The sequence below is a fragment of the Canis lupus genome, chromosome 33 (genome assembly GCF_011100685.1).
Source record: "Canis lupus familiaris isolate Mischka breed German Shepherd chromosome 33, alternate assembly UU_Cfam_GSD_1.0, whole genome shotgun sequence".
Taxonomy (NCBI): Eukaryota; Metazoa; Chordata; class Mammalia; order Carnivora; family Canidae; genus Canis; species Canis lupus.
This window is the reverse complement of record NC_049254.1, coordinates 19,582,095-19,598,684: the sequence shown is the minus strand read 5'-3', so window position 1 is coordinate 19,598,684 and position 16,590 is coordinate 19,582,095. Positions and strand designations below refer to the sequence as shown.

The 16,590-nt window shown below is 36.2% G+C and overlaps 1 protein-coding gene across 28 annotated transcripts in view; it reads left to right on the top strand.

Moving 5' to 3' along the window:
- Window positions 1-16,590, top strand: part of ZBTB20 (zinc finger and BTB domain containing 20) — a 750,813-nt gene that overhangs the window by 326,632 nt on the left and 407,591 nt on the right. For 2 of the 28 annotated variants that reach the window (XM_038582892.1, XM_038582891.1), the window contains exon 1: window positions 14,519-14,829. The exons of the other annotated variants lie outside the window; for them this stretch is intronic. The gene's annotated coding sequence lies outside the window, so the exon portion shown is untranslated. Of the gene's footprint in view, window positions 1-14,518; window positions 14,830-16,590 lie in introns of those variants that run through there. 28 annotated transcript variants of the gene reach the window in all.

The window sequence follows — 16,590 nt, the reverse complement described above, 5'->3', positions numbered from 1 at the left end:
ACACACAGAGAGAGAGGCAGAGACATAGGCAGAGGGAGAAGCAGGCTCCATGCACCGGGAGCCCGATGTGGGATTCGATCCCAGGTCTCCAGGGTAGCACCCTGGGCCAAAGGCAGGTGCTAAACCACTGCGCCACCCAGGGATCCCCGTAAAGTCTTTTTATTTCCATGTAAGGTAACAGTAGCAGGTTTCAGGGATGAGGATGTGGACACCATTGTGGGGAGGGGTCATTATTCAATCCAACACATCATCTTCACCTGTGTACCTACTTTCCATTTCCTGCCTCTCTCCCTTCTCATATCTATGAGCATCCTTAGCCAGACCAAGAAAATACATGAGATGTCCAAAGACTTTACTTTTCTGGCCACTTCTTTACTTTATACTTCAGATGGAACAATTGGACAAATAATATGACAGATCTGGGTGTTACTACTTTATAAGATTGGGTATAACTAGGTCTGTGAACAGTGCTCTGCAGATTTGTATATTTTCTTTGGTGCAGTTCACATAATTTCCATCTTAATTCTAAGGACACTTGCCTAAAGAGACCCAGCCTGCCTTCTTCAGTGTTAACCTTCCTCCATCATTTTGCCTAAGGCAAGGACATCCCAACAGTTCAATGAAATGTCAATCCTCTGTCACACTCCATTCAGGAAAACTGTATGCTGTAGCAGTGGGTCTTGAGTGTTTATTCTTATGCTACATAATGAAGAGGGACATTGCAGAAAGGTGGCTGTGGGGAAAACATCTGGAAGAAATAAATTTCCTAGGATCAAAGGGCTCCGTGTGCAGCCCAGAGGGTCCTCAGGGTGCTCCTCAGAGCAAACAAACAATTCTCCTGATGAGTCACTGCAATTTTTTTCTGCCAAAACCCCACATGTGTTGCAAGATCTCAAGGAAAAGGAGTGGAGTAAGGAGAGAGAAGGAAAATTAAAGAAGGCAAAGCAAGTGATTTTAAAAAGAATTTAACCATATGAATAAAAGAAATCCTCAACACTGCATCACTATATTGCTGCAGAGTAAAAGGAAGTATAACAAAATAGTTTTTAAAACACAAAAAAACCAGCAGGGTAAAGAAAGGATGTTGGGGAAGAATACAACACTATGAAACAACATTTTTTTTTTTTTTGCTCTAATACATGAAAACTGGCAGAGGAGGGTGAAGCCCAGGACTATGTCCCAAACCCTAGCCAGTGGCATTTTACTGAGAAAAAAAGTTACTTATGAATCAGTACAGCCATGCTTTGTTCTGCATGAGTGTTTTAATAGAGCGAGTGTAATATAAGGATCAGGTGGGCTCGTGGGAATGGAACAAAAGGTTTTGTAAAATTAAAGCAAAATAATTATAGCTCTAGGTGCAAAGCGAGCATACTCCAGCAGTTGATAGCAAGGACCTGCTCAGAATGGAGAAGGGAGGGGGCATGCTGGAAGTTTTTTCTATTTTTTTTATTCACTAACAAAGGCTTTTAATAGGTAACAGTTGTAAAGCGTCTTTGAAAGTAATTAATGCACCCACACAAAAATTTATTAAAATGAAAATTTAAGGAATTGTCTAAAGTGAATTAATTAACAAAAAAAGAACATCATGCCTTTCTTATTTTTTAAAGAAGGAGAGGAGGTTAAGCAAAGCAGATTTTTGTGAGATTGGATTTTAAAACGTTCCTGGTTTATTTAGTACCTGAATAGCCCTAAAAAAAGAGAGTTGGCGGGATTTATTATCCATCACCTTTAGAAATACTAAATTGGGACAGACATAAAATGGGGATTAATTTGCTGTGTGTGAGCCTCAAAGTCCCTCAAAATTATGATATTTCCTTATAAAATGACCAAAGTTTTTAATAAGTTTTCAGAGGTCTGTGGGAAGCAGAATGTAATGTTCACAAGAAGAGGGAGGTGTGTTTTTTTTCTCCAGTGGCCTTCTCCATACTGCTTTGCTCTTAACCACACCAGTACAACTGTGCTTCCTGTTGTGGCCTCGTGGAATACAAAAGGAAAGCTGCACAGTGTGTCGTTAGTAATTTTTAGTATATTTTCTGTCTCTACAGAAAAAAACAATTAACTGCATTTATCCTGTTTCTACAAGAATTTTTAATCACTATATTTGTTTTTCTTCCTATCTTCTTTTGTATTATTTCATACTGTGATATAATTATAAAGTAGGATATGAACAACCTGCTGAGAATTTACCCTTTACCATGAGAATCATTTCTAGTTGATTACAAAAGTATCCATTTTCAGCTTGTTGTTGTTATACCTCAAAGAGTTTGAGGTTATGAACTTGAGTAAATCTTCAAAAGTCAAATTCTAAACCTTCCGTGCTAAAAAAGTCATTGGAACTTATTGCCTTTCTTCCAATGTCGTTATGTTCTGTTGAGGCCACAATCTGGATGTACAAAAGATGTGAATAAGAAAGAAAATTAATTTTGGAAGGTACTTTGAAAAATACCTCTGGTGATGCCATATAAAAATACATGATTGTAGTTTTGAAAATGATTTCCTTTAAATGTGTATGACAACTTATGTAGCACATCTTAGTATACATATGATCTGTGAATTTTGGATATGCTCAGATTTTCTTTACTTCCTTTTCATTGTCTCTTAAATGACCACCATCATCATGTTTCTATAAACCCTTGACTATTCTAAGATTTTTATTTTTATTTTTCAAGACAGTTGAATTAGGTGGTATGAGTAATGTAACATTATTAGGATAGTACTCTTGCCTGTGGGGAAAAGGCATATTTGTGAAGCTTCTTGGTGAGGACACTTGGCACTTAGATACACACTGCTCATGATCTTTGTCCTTCAGTCCTGTGTTATTTCACTTCCTCTTAGGATATGACTATAAAAAAGAAAATCAAGAAAAGAATGTGTTTGTAATATACTAAGAATCTATGGTGTTCATAATAGTGTTCCAACTCTTTACCATACAATTTTAAACTATGGTATCTACCAGCCATTGAATTGGAATGGTATGTTACTTTTCTATTGCTGCTGTAACAAATGACCACAAACTTAGCAGCTTACAATACCACAAATGTATTATTTCATGGTTCTACACACCAGTTTGGGTTGACTCAACAGAAGTCTCTGCTCCAGATTTCATGAGATGAAAATTAAGATGTCAGATGGCTGGCTTCTTCATTGAAAGCTCTGGGAAGAATATACTTCTAAGCTCATTCAGTTCCTTGTGGTAGTAGGACTATGATCCCCATCTCTTTATGGCTGTCAGCAAGAGGATATCCTTAGCTTCTTGCACACAGGTCTCTGCATCTCAGTGCCAGCAAGAATGCCTTGAATCATTATCACACTTGGAATCTCTCTGAGTTCCCCTTTACTGTATTTTTTTTTCCCAAATTCTAGCCAGAAAATGTCCTCTGCTTTTAAGGTAATTAGACTGGACCCATCTAGATAACCTAGTATATTTTCCTTATTTTAAGGTCCATAATCTTAATTATATTTGCAAAGTCCCCTTTCCGTGTAGCATAGCATTTTGCCATGTACTAGAGGTTCTGGGTATTAGAGAATGGACACTTTTGGGGTACAATTATTTTGCCTACCACAGAGGATTTCTAGAAGAATGGGTCACCTCTTATACATTTCTAGAGTACTCTGAGTATTCTTTTTTTTTTGCTCCAGAAGTAGAAGAAAAGACTCAGTGTGAATACTTAGAAAATCTGTTAGTACATTTTCTCCTAACAACTTAAATATTGACCCCTTCTATATCTCATGGAATTTCATAATAGCGTTTTTTTTTTTTTTCTCACCTGATAATTAGAACAACTAGGGCACAGGAAACCAAGCTGACCATTAAGCTAAGCTAGAGGTGTTCTGGCTTGTGGTACAGATTTTATTCAACATTAGCCTTTTATTCTCCACAAAGCATGCTAGAACCATAGTGGTAGCCCAACTGGGAAAAGGAAGTAAGCCAAAATTGAGTGAACCAGGAATGGGATTACTGAAATATGGTAGACATGATTTACACAGGAGGGCTGAGATAAATGCAACTACAACTTGCCAGGAAATAGAAAAATCTCAAGTCTCTCACTGGTATCTAAGAAAGTGTGCTCTGGTAAGTCCAGGCATGACACAAGGCAGACTGAAATTAGTCAGATAGATGGCAGCATTTCAATTCAGGGATTGCCAAGGGCTAAGGATATAGTGGTAGGAATCCAAGTTAAATAAGGACCTCAGTTTACAGCTGAAATTAAAGAGGAAGGTTCTAGCACCCCAAGGAAAGGGGGCCGGAAGTAAACCTTTTGATAAGTTTACTTATCAAAAGGAAACAAGGTCAAAGAGAGATAAGGGAGAGTAACTGGGGATGAGGTTCATCTACATTTCATATTTTTTAGGGGTGCCTGGATAGCTCAGTTAGTTAAGTGACTGACTCTTGATTTCATCTCAGCTCATTATCTCAGGATCATGAGATCAAGTCCCATGTCCCCTCCATGCTGAATGTGGAGCCTACTTAAGATCCTGTCCTCTCTCTTCCCAGCTCAGGTGCATGTACACTCACACACACATACACTCTCTCTCAGGGGAAAAAAAAAAAAAAAAGGATATACTTCACAGCTTTTCTCCAGGTGAGTTTTGATATCTGGGATGTAAGAGAGATTTGTAAATTATTTGTCAACATGTGCCACTACTGAATGCAAGATTAATAACAAAGTGCGAGTTTAACTTGACAGTATTGTTTTCAAATAGGATGACTAAGTACACACTGATTCTCACACACATATGCCTGGACACCCACATATACATGTATCCATTGTGGAGAGTTTACATAACGTATTCAGTATACATTTAAATATATCTGTGGGCATCCCTAAAATAGCTAATATACTTACCTTTTCACTCTATTACATCTGCCAAATCCTGGCATGGGAAACAAATGTCATGGATATGAACTCATTTGAGGGTATGTAGCATTTCCCTCATTTTTAAAGTAAGACAACATACATGTCTAAGTGAGTTATATGTAATGAGTGTATTTTGAGTGAAGTATAGAATAGGAGAAAAATTTAAATACTGAGGTTCTAGTCTTGGCTTTGCCACATATTACATATGTGATACTAAACATGTAATTTAATCATTTTTAGCCTCAGTTTTATCAGTTATAACATCAAGATATCTCTCCTGTTTACTTTCCAGTGTTGATACCCAAATCAGAGAAGCTAAAGATACCTTAAGGCATTTAAAGATTATGAAGTACTATGAAAATTATTATGTTTCAAACAAATATAAACAATTCTCATTATTGCAGTTATGGCATGGTCCTTGTCTTCAAATATATACAGTCTAATTAATATGTTGAAATTAGTTTATTATTCCTTTTCCACTTTCACTGCTAAGTCTTCATGTCATTTCTTGTGTGTCTGGTGAGTTGCTATTCACAATATTAAATAGCACTGGTTTTCAATGCTATTGTATATGTGAGAGCTAATGTTTAAAATCAGGACAGTATTACATGTCAGTGCATTACCAAAAGCAATTAACAAAGAGGAATGTAAAATTAATGATTAAAAACATGCAGAATCACTATAATATAATTTATGCTTTTCTTTATTTTTGTTAAATAGTTCATTAGTCAGGTCATAATTTTCTGTGTTCTAAGTTCCAAAAATAATGAAAAGAATAAAAAGCTTAAGAGTTGACTTGGGAACAAGGGACACCTTTTTTACATAGCTGTTAGTTGGTCAGTTATATTTCCCATTTCTCCGTGTCCCTATCCTCATTTATTTCAGCTGGGTCCTGATTCTAGAGCCAATGGTTCTTTACAGTGAATTAATTGATGGTTGGAGGACAGGGATGAGTTCAGAGTTTATATGAATCCCTTGAAAATATATGCAAAAATGCTTTATATGTGTGTATATGAATATGTGTGTACTTTATATGCATTTGTAAATGTGCCCTTTCTTTCTCCCTAGGAGAGGTTCATAGCTTTTTTATTCTCAAAGGGGCACATGAACTTAAAAACACTTGGACCCGCTGCATTACAAATTTTATACCTAAGTGAATATTAACTGAAAAGAGAAATTTTCTTCCCCCATCATCTTTTCAACTAGCGCAGTTGTGTTCCAAACATTCAGACTGAGTAGGTAGTGAGGGAGGAATATTTAGAGGGCCAGCCACTAAGAAAGGGTTGAAAGAGTATCTCTATTAGTGATTTTTCCCTCTTTCCTTCTTTCCCATTTTCTCACCTTCTTACTTTCTTGCTTTTATGCTCACTCAATTATTTACCTTTCTTCCTTCCCCCCTTCCGTCCCCCTTTCTTCCTTCCTTTTCTTCCCTCCTTCCTTCCTCCTTCCCTTCATCCCTCCCACCCCCCATGGCCACTTCCTTCCCCTTTCTCTTTTCAATTCCTTCTCTTCAGAGGAGAAAACTTAAGTAGGCATTATTTTGAGTAAGGGCCAAAATCATTATTTAATGCTGTAAAATTATGTCTTTCCTCATCTCCTTCTCATTTCTTCTCCCATTGATGTGACTTTATACATTTTGCTACCATCTCAGTTTGGAGAGCATTCTTTCCTATCCATCAGAAGTAGTCATACTCTGCAGAAGGCATTTCTATAGCAGAAATAATTTACAAATCAGTATAAAGAAAAGGCAATACCTACATAAAAAATATCCCTCACCTTCCTTTTCGACATTTTTGCTCCCTATTTGAACATCATTATCTAAGCTAAAATTTCCCCCATGAAAAAAATAAAACAAATAATTAAACTGATTTGTGAATTGTTTAACATAGAAAATAGATTAAATTAAACTGTAATTCTTCTATTTAATGATATAATTGAGTTATTTTTGAGATGTGGACAGGGCCAGCTCCAACTTCTAGGAAGAATAGAAAAAGATTACAGTTTTGACCATCCTGAGTAACAACTTCCTATTACTATAAAGAGTGACTAGCTCTCTTCACTTTCATTTCATCCAAAAACATCTCTGTGTGATCATTAACTTTTTTTAGAGAGAGAATGAGTTTGGGAAAGAAAGAAAGAAAGAAAAAGATGATTGTTATTATGGATTTCTGTTGGCAGTTGAAAATGTTGCTGTGCAGAGTTTTCCCTGCACTCTGGTCTTGTAGGATTTGAATTTTCCAGTTGGATTGACTTGGCTGTCAAAAAGTCAAGTTGATTTTTCTTTCCCCAGATTAAGTTGATAATTGGCTGAATAAAATGTTAGGAACAATTAGGAGAGGTAGGATTCTAAATCCACTTAACACAACAAACAAACTTTATGGGACTAGTTTGTCCTTGTTCATTTTTATTTTTATTTTTGTAACTTCTCCAGGGAACATATTGTATAAAGTTATACCTTCCTGTTCCATGAAGTATTTCTTCCTTGACCTACCTGCCATAGCTGCTTAGTTTATACTTAAAGAGAAAAAAAGTTTCCATTCTACAATTGAATCCTTTTGAAGAAAAATCAAGGTACATTCTTTCTTTTTCACACAAAAACATTTAGAGCACTAGTTTTAAAGAAAGCTTAATTCTTGGGCTAGATGTTTTTGACTCTCTTCCTGTTCAGAATACAGGAGGACTACTCTCTCTTGTCTTTGTTACCACCTGCAGGACTTTTTATCATTTTCATACCCATTTCAGATTGTTTTATTCTCAATATCAGCTAGCTTTCTTTCATGTTCCCTTCACTATTGTTTCTACTCTTCCTTCTTACTCTTCCTTTGCCTCAGTTTCCTTATTTTTCCCCAGTCTTCCTCATACTTAGAATTGTCTATAGCTTCTCATCTGCATGAATGTCTCTTACTTTTGATCTAAACTCAAATTCCATTTCTTAATAGATCCTTTCTATGTAGGGCAGCCTCTTCTTTACCAATAACTTCTCTTGGTATCCATTACACCCTCATTATGTTATGTATTTTAAACAAATAAATAAAAGTAAGTTAATATTTATTTACCCCGCTAAAAGAATGCTCATTAGAGATTGAGGACTCTTTCTTTGGTGTCTTCTATAGAGTGCGTATCGCTCTGTCCTTTTAGTGAGGAGACAGAATTCAACACATAAGAAGTACAAACATAATTTTTTGTGTACAGCTCTACCACACTGATTTCTGAGATATTCAAATATAGGCATGTTTGCAAGGTGTACATAGCTCTCACTCTTGTATACTTCATCCCTCCCCTACCCTCTGTGTCTCCTCTTCATTGAGAGATACAGGGTGATTATTGCCTATAGTTATCATTATGCTTTTTTCCCATTTAACATGAATGGACAGTCCCAATAACTGCTACTGTGTATTAAGAAAGAATAAATTGGTTCCAAGGTAAAGTCTCACAGACGAGCAAAGATGAATTTGGGCAATAATGTATACTTTATAACACTATTTTAAATTTTTCAAGGATTCTGTTTTCTCTTTTGTGGGTTCTTGACCATGTTAAATTGAGATAGGCCTATAAGTGAATATGAGCATACCAGATAATTGAGGTATTAACGTATTGTTTTCTCATGACAATTATGAAAACTAAAGAAACATATCTGATTTAAAAAGCAATATATCTGATAAAACTATGAGAAATTGAATTATCTTGACTACTAGTTGCCCAAGATTTTACCCATTAATGTAGGAAAATCAAGGTTCTATTCTTAGAATCCTATAAGGTGTGAAATCTGAGTAGAAAGGAATTATGCTTTGTGTGACTGACATAGTGTCATACTGAAAACATCCAATAAACATAATACTACCGTAGAAATATATTGAAGTCAAATGCTGTGATTGGAAACATGCACATTCAGTTTTTAGCAGGTAGTCCTCCTAAGCAGGATGAAGGGCCTGCGCCCCCAGGTGCAGGCCTACCAGGAATGGCCCATGTGGTTCTCAGGGCACCATGCTGATGAGCCACCCACTGTGGCAGGCTCCAATTTTGGCAGGCATAGCCAAATCGGTGCTTTGATCCTTGGAGTGGCTCCTGCTACAGTGAGTGCCTCTATTTGGTTTGCCCCTCCCCTTGGTCATTACTGCGCCCACCTGGCACTATAGGACAAAAAAAATGAGAGGTGGGAGGGGTGGTGAGGGGACACTTCAGAAACACAGCTCTGCCAAGTATGAAAAGCTGCTTAAACAGTTCTGGTTCTACGAGCACATGTATAACATTTCTGCCAACCCATTAGTGAATACATTTTATTTTCTATATCATTCAACAGTCTGCTGAAAATCACTTTCCTTGATACTGTTTTCTCATTCCTGGGGTCTAGGATCTACCATAAAATGTAGCCACACAAATAAAAGGATTTCTCCCATTCGTAAATAGTCTTGTTTCTTACATATCTGAATATGCTTGGAAACATTTACTTCATTTTATGCCTCAATATTTTAAAATCAATTTCTCTGCTATATTTGAAAATCAGTTTTAGTGGCTTGATGATATTGGTCATATTTTCACATTGTATGAAATTTTTGTTGAAAGTTTTAAAAGATTATGCAATAGTTTTTCCAATAGTTTTTGCAATATGTTGTTTGATGGAAAATGTAAACATCATTCTACCCATTTGATTGCTGAAAAAGTAGAGGCACTGACGTGCTAAATATGTTACTTAAGATTATACAGGGTGTTGGCATCTGCCAATTTGATACTGGTAGAGTCATTCAGATATTTTGCAATTTAGGGTTTTAGCTTAGGCTCTATGAGATGATTAAAATATTGAATCTACATTATCTTCATTTAGGAAATGTAGATAAGAAGACAAAAAATTGAGGGGCACCTGGATGGCTCAGTGAGTTAAGCGACTGACTCTTGATTTCCACTCAGGTCATGATCTCAAGGTTGTGAGATCAAGCCCCACATTGGGCTCTGCACTGGGGCGGAAAGTCTGTTTAAGGATCCCCCGACCCCCACCCCAGCCCTCTCCCCACTCTCTCAAATAAATAAATAAATAAATAAATAAATAAATAAATAAATCTTTTTTTTTTTTTTTAAAGAAGACAGAAAATTGAGGCATAGGAAGATATTAAATGACTTGTAGCAAATCACATAACAAGGTCACAGGAAAGCTGATAAGATCTTGGACTCCTTCACTCTGTATACTAGCCAGGACTAGTTTTCTGACAAGAAACATTTTTCTCCTTCAGGGATTCCCAATTTTCACATTTGTAAAGGTTGGAGATTTTCACCGAGAAAGCAATGTCTCAAGGGACTAGGAACTTTTGAAAAAATTTAAGGTTTTTAACCTCAGCCTAGTACAGCCAAATATACTGATCAACATTTAACAATTTCAGAATGTTAGAATTCTAAGATTCTTGTTTAGACAGAAATCTAAATTTGCAACTGAAAGTAAGTCATCTTTCTCCTCCTTCATTATCTGCTTGTCACTAAGTAAAACATTTAGTTATTAGGTGTTTATATATGTATGCAACAATTCATGTTTGTTAGCTATAAAATATATGGGATTTATTTGGGAAAAGGTTATAAAAAATATCATCTACTTTGAGATGTTTCTGTAATGACTTCCACTTGTCATCATTTTCAATCAGAAAATTTAATTTCCCTATATGGGTCTTGGAGACTCAAGCAGTAAGGAAACAGAGACCCAACCAGACCAAAATTTTACTAAGTCATTGTTAACCAATCTAAGGAAAGAGCACATAAGGTAGTCTTCCCTGCTTTAACTTTCTACTAATTAGGATTTCCAGTAGAGAAGTGAACAGATTCTAGAAAGCTCTGATTGCCCAGGTTAGTGTGGCAGTCTCTATGCTCACTAACTCATCTGCTACTTTTCCCATACAAACTGGATCTTAGCCAGAGGCCATAGAATAAACACCAATAATGCAAAGTCTAAGCAGTCCCTTATCCCAAAGAAATCCTCAAAGGAGAAACTTCACATACACATTCAAGTAAGTGAGAAGAGCCCTTGTGAAGCCCCTCCAATGACTCCTACATGAAGAAATCTGCATTTCACCTAAACCAGCGTTGCCACCATCAGTAAATATGTGTTCCAATAATATTTGCTCCAATAGGACAGGAAATGGAGATGGCTGGACTTAATCAAGGTCCAAGAGAGAAGGAAGTATGTGGAGAGGACATCAGAGTGCCTGGAGTTGAAGAATACTGGTAGTTAGTTAAGTTAGCAGCATCGGGTTATCTGAGGAAAGAAAGTGTATGATTGTGCTGAGTGCTTGCTTCCCCAGTGATTGCCAAATAGGCTTTTCCATCTCCATGAAATAAATGTAATATTGTATTAATCACTTGGAAAAGTAAGTTTTTCTATTATTAACTGGTAAACTCCCATGTCATCTATTTTTCTGTCAGCTATTTTCTTAAACACACCATTCAGCTATATTATAAACATTCCCAAAGGAAATTCTGCAGGATTAGCAACTCCAATCTGCATTAGCTAAGACTTATTTACATTTATTGTCTAAGACAGCCTTAGATAATATATGTGTTATTTGGTCCAGAAATAGTAAATCTTAGTTGTATCTGATAGACATTAACTCTGGATACTTGGAATGCCATATATTGTGCACTTATTCAGAGCTAGTTTCTATGCTATGCACCTTATGTACATTATCCCCTCCAATTTTCCTAACACGCCATTTTAGAGATGAGAAAATTGAGCCTCAGAGAACCCTAAGGAGTTTGGGAGTAAGTGGCCAACCTAGGATTCAAACACAAGCCTCTCTGACTCAAAGACCTCTTCCCCTCTTTTAAAACCACTCACTTAATCTGCTTCTAAAAATGGGGAAGATTCTGAATTACCTTCTACAAGTCTATGGAGTTTTAATAAAGGGAGATTGGGGCTGCCATAGCATATGGTTTTATGGTGCTAGCTTTTAATCACAATAAAACATGCCTGATTCAAGCCTATTGTCAGTCTCTCAGTGTAACCTACAAGCCTATTGATACCATCAACACAATTTTCTAGTCTTATTTAGTGAGACATGCCTTTACAACATATACGGTTTAGCTTAATTCTCAAATTAACCTCAAAACCACCTGAATTTTGCTAGATTGAAAATAATAACATAAGCCTACATGTGACTATGTAACTGTGAGGTAGTGGGACTGATTTTGGGTGGGTATTATTGGCACTGGCCTGGTTATTTAGAATGAATCCGTGTAGTGCATATTCAGATTCACTACCGATGAGTTTCATAATCTGTTAAATGGAGATGATACTAGTACCTATTTCATAATATCAGTGTGAAGATTAGATGAGATGATAATATATATAAAGTCCTTAGATCAGTTCCTAACAAATAATAAGCACTCAGTGAGTAATAACTATTACTGTATATGAGCATTACAGAAATCAAAACCAACCAATTGCTAGTTAAGTACTTGGTACATAGCAAAAGCTCAATAAATATATATTGAATGTATTAATACATTGTATCAGTCCTTCAAACTGGGCTGTGTGTTACTTATCTATGGTAAATGCAGTATTATGCCTCCTACTATTGAATTTAATAATAAAATGTTAAGGGACACCTGGGTGGTTCAGCGTTTGAGCGTCTTGCCTTCGGTTTAGGTCGTGATCCCGAAGTCCCAGGATCGAGTCCCACATCTGGCTCCCTGCATGGAGCTTGTTTCTCCCTCTGCCTGTGTCTCTGCCTCTCTCTGTGTGTCTCTCATGAATAAATAAATAAGATCTTTAAAAAGAAAATGCTCAATGTCATTAAGAATCATGCACAATTTGCAGAAGCATTTATTGATTCTGAAAGAGTCTTTTTGGGGGCCTGGAGGTGTCATTTCTTTTCCTCGAGACTTCCACCCTTAGTACTATATGGCATGCCTTTTGTGATTAGAGTTATATATGTGACTACCACACAGATATAGATTTTCCCCTTCCTTTAGCAGTCATGTAGATATGATTTATCTTGTGGTACCATGAAAACAGAAGCTGTACAAGTATGTATAGTAAAAGAAGACAAATGACCTGGGAGAAACAAAAAGGCAATGTGTGTCATGAATGCTTCTTACTCGTCTGACCCAACTGAAAGTAACACACTGAAAGTAAGAAAGACATATCTTGTCACTATTTGTTCCAGTTCTGGAGATGCTGCATACTTTTCTGATGACGTCAAGGTATTATAGTTTGGGGGAGCTTTTTTTCCTTAGGAAATTTATTTTGAAATCCTGAAATGTTTGCTGTTAGGGATGTGAAATTATCATGCTTTAAATACCACAGTATCTAACTGGTCATCTAATTCCAGTAAAAGTTTTAGCAAGGGTTCAAAGGTTTGCCTTTTCCTAGAACATTCTTCCTACCAATGATATTCCCACTCCACCTTGAGAAATAGTCTGCGTATTACTTCTAGGAGTACTGCCTCCTACTTGTATGCATATTTGTGTCATTGCGCTTGATATATTGCATTCTTGTGTTTTCTGTTTAGATATATATTTTCTCTTTCAGAACCTAGTGACTAAATTGTGAGCTTCTTGAAGACAGGGGCTGTGTGTTTGTTTTTAATCTCTGGATACCCAGTATTACTCAGTGGTTCCTAGAATAAATTAGGTAGTCAACAAATATGTATCCAATAAATTAATGAACTTGCAATCATACACACACACACACACACACACATTAGATCAGGGTCATGCATAAAATTTTCTGTCTTTGCATGTTTCTCAACCACTTATGAATGCTTTAACTTGCTTATGAACAGATCAGTGTTTCTGAGTGCTTTAGTCACGTTGAAGGAAATTTTCTAATCTTTGAAAAAAACTGTTTTTACCTGTTCATATTCTTTGTTTTTACTCTGAGCAGTTCTTTTGCATGTGGACTCAAGTGTGCTGTCAAGTTCTCATTACTTGGTTGAACTACACAGACATGGTTATGAATCTTTGTTTTTATTTGCATGCTATATGTTTGGTGGCTTTGTTCAAGCACATTATCTATATGTTAAAAAAAAACGCATGTGCTTCATTGGAAAAGTCTTACTTCTATAAAAAATTCTCAGCATTAAATACCATGGTTGGCATATAGTTGGGATTCGATAAATGTTTGTGGAATGCATGAACAAATCAGCCATTACTATTAACTGTTTTGAGGATGAGGTATGAGATTTCTTTTAAAAAGACTAAATGAAATGCCCAGCAGAACAAGAGTGAATAAGAGCGAATCTGATACTCATAATTCTTACCTCTGTGTTTCTAGACTGTCACGCAGGCTCACTGAGAAGTGCCTTGTATGTCTGATTTCTCAACTTCACCCTGCAGTAAACTTTTGCAATCTGGAGGCTAGAGACCTCTTTTGTAAATGTTGTCTGCCCGAAGTGCGTTGGCACGGAGGAGGCCTTAGCAGATAAAGTGGAAGAACATATGGCTCCCATCTGAATACAAATTGGTGGACATAACGTGGTAATTCAGCTGAGATGTCCTCTATATTGTAAACTGAAAGAGTATGATTAGAGGTGTTTATAAACGGCGTCTGATTTCCCCCACACACACCCCTCTCCACCCCCTTCTACTGTAGTTTTATCGGCCTGAATCATAGCCATCCAGCGTCCCAGTCTCACTGTGTTATTTGTTAAAATGGCCAGCGTGAGGAATTATTAATTAAAGCTAACAAATCACCCTGACGAGCTGTGCCCTGGCATGGCTGAGGGTTGATTGGCGAAAGTGTTCTCCTTTGGAGAAAAGACTTTTTGTGCTCGTGACGCAGTCAGGGACGGATTATTGAATATGCAAGTTAGAAGAAAAATCACAGGACAAGCAAATTGAGTATTTACTGGCAAATAATTGCTCTCTTAAGCTGTGGCTCTCTTCCTAAATTCTTAACATTCCCGAGGGTTAGAAAGAAACACAGAAAAATGCATCGGTACAGAGTACATTTCAAAAAAAATACATAGACTGATGTTTCAGACTTGTGCAGGTAAGTGTGATTGTGTGTGCATGGAAAGTGAAAGAACAAGGGGATGCAAGGGAAAATGGGGGTAGTTTTTAATCTGGTGGGTTTTTACAAATCAATTTGTTGTTTATTGGAATACTGCTCGGCATATTTCTAAGTTGACTGAGAATTTAGTTTCAGTGCTGCATTTACTGTGAAAGTTAGAGAAAGGAGAGGATTTTCTCAGAGTTACTTTATGTCTTTATCAGCAGAAAGATATGTTAATGTTTTGCCCCAATAATAGTTACAAACTTTGCTCGGTTATTTGTGGATATATGTATAAAATTATTCCCTGAGTTAGAATTCTTTAGTTATTCTCAACATTTAAACATGACCTGTTTAACGGTGTCCCAAACACATTTGGGTACAACTGTTGCATTTATTTTCCCAAGTAAACTCGGTTTTCCATTTGTACCAGGCTAGTCCTTGTTCAGAATTTCGAAAAGGACATTACAGTTCTGGAATAGTTACTTAAACTTCGGACTTCTGTAATAACTAAAGTGTCCTTATTATCAATTGTGTGGTCTTTTTATCTGAAATGTTGATCAGAGTACTGAGTTTTGTGGACATTGTGAAGTAAGTGAGACTAGTTTATAAAGGTTATTTCAAAACCAAACTTAAACACATCAAAATGTAAGGGTGGAAATAAAGGCTCATTCTATCTATAAAATATAGACAGTAAGAAACAAAGATACTCTCCTAAGTATAGCTAGGTTATGTGAACAGCATTATCAAAACATGCATATCCACTGAGGATGAATTTCATATTCTATGAAAACCTAGAAAATTTGCTTTCATTGACAACAAGCTGTTTTTGAAATGAGAATAATTGGCTGGCGAAATAGCATTTTAGGGTTATAATAACTATGAATAACATGGATTTAAAACAAAGGCATAAACATAATTTAAACTAAATTAACTAATTAATAATTGCAAAGTGCTTTAACAATAAAACATCCACATGATAGTAATAATAGTCAGAATAATAATAAAAATGAAAAGTCTGGCAGTCACCCAGAAATTAGATCAGATGACTTTCATAAAGTTTTAGAGAATCAGAAATTTAAAATATAAACATATAAAACATATTTTACCATCTAATCTATTCCTTGAACCATGCAATACCGTGCTGGTCAGGATTTTTCCCTACTATATCCTATTTTATTAAAAAGTATAGTTTGTCTTAGTATGTAGAATAGAGCTCATAAAAAAGTTTAGAAAATGTATTTTTTAAGGTTTAATTCCCGCTGGATAACATTCTGTCCTCAGATTTCCTCCTTAAAGTTTCTTGTGACTATTTGAGGGCACAATTTGGTCCATTATTTTGAAATAGCAAAGGGGGCATTTAAAGCATATGTTCAGAGACTAAACCATCTGCCGGCTTTATTATGAATACCGCAGAATATGAGGACTTGGAAAGGCTCAAAAATTGAACCAGAGTTCTATGCAAGATTTAAAAAAAAAAAAAAACTACAGCACTTTGATTTTAAAAAGTGTTTTGCAACCATTTACTTTTGCTAAGTATTTCATTAGTTTTCTATGGGAGAATACTGTTATCACACCCTTTTGATATACAAGGAATGCATGGCAAGTGTAGTTGAGTGACATGAACCTATGGAAAGGTAACGGTAATATTTTCTCTCTGATTTAACCCACTAAATTTAATCGCCTTTTGGAATCTGAGGTTGACTTGTCAATAGTGAAACTCTCAGTGAGTTGGAGAAACATAAAATGGTGACTGCTGGA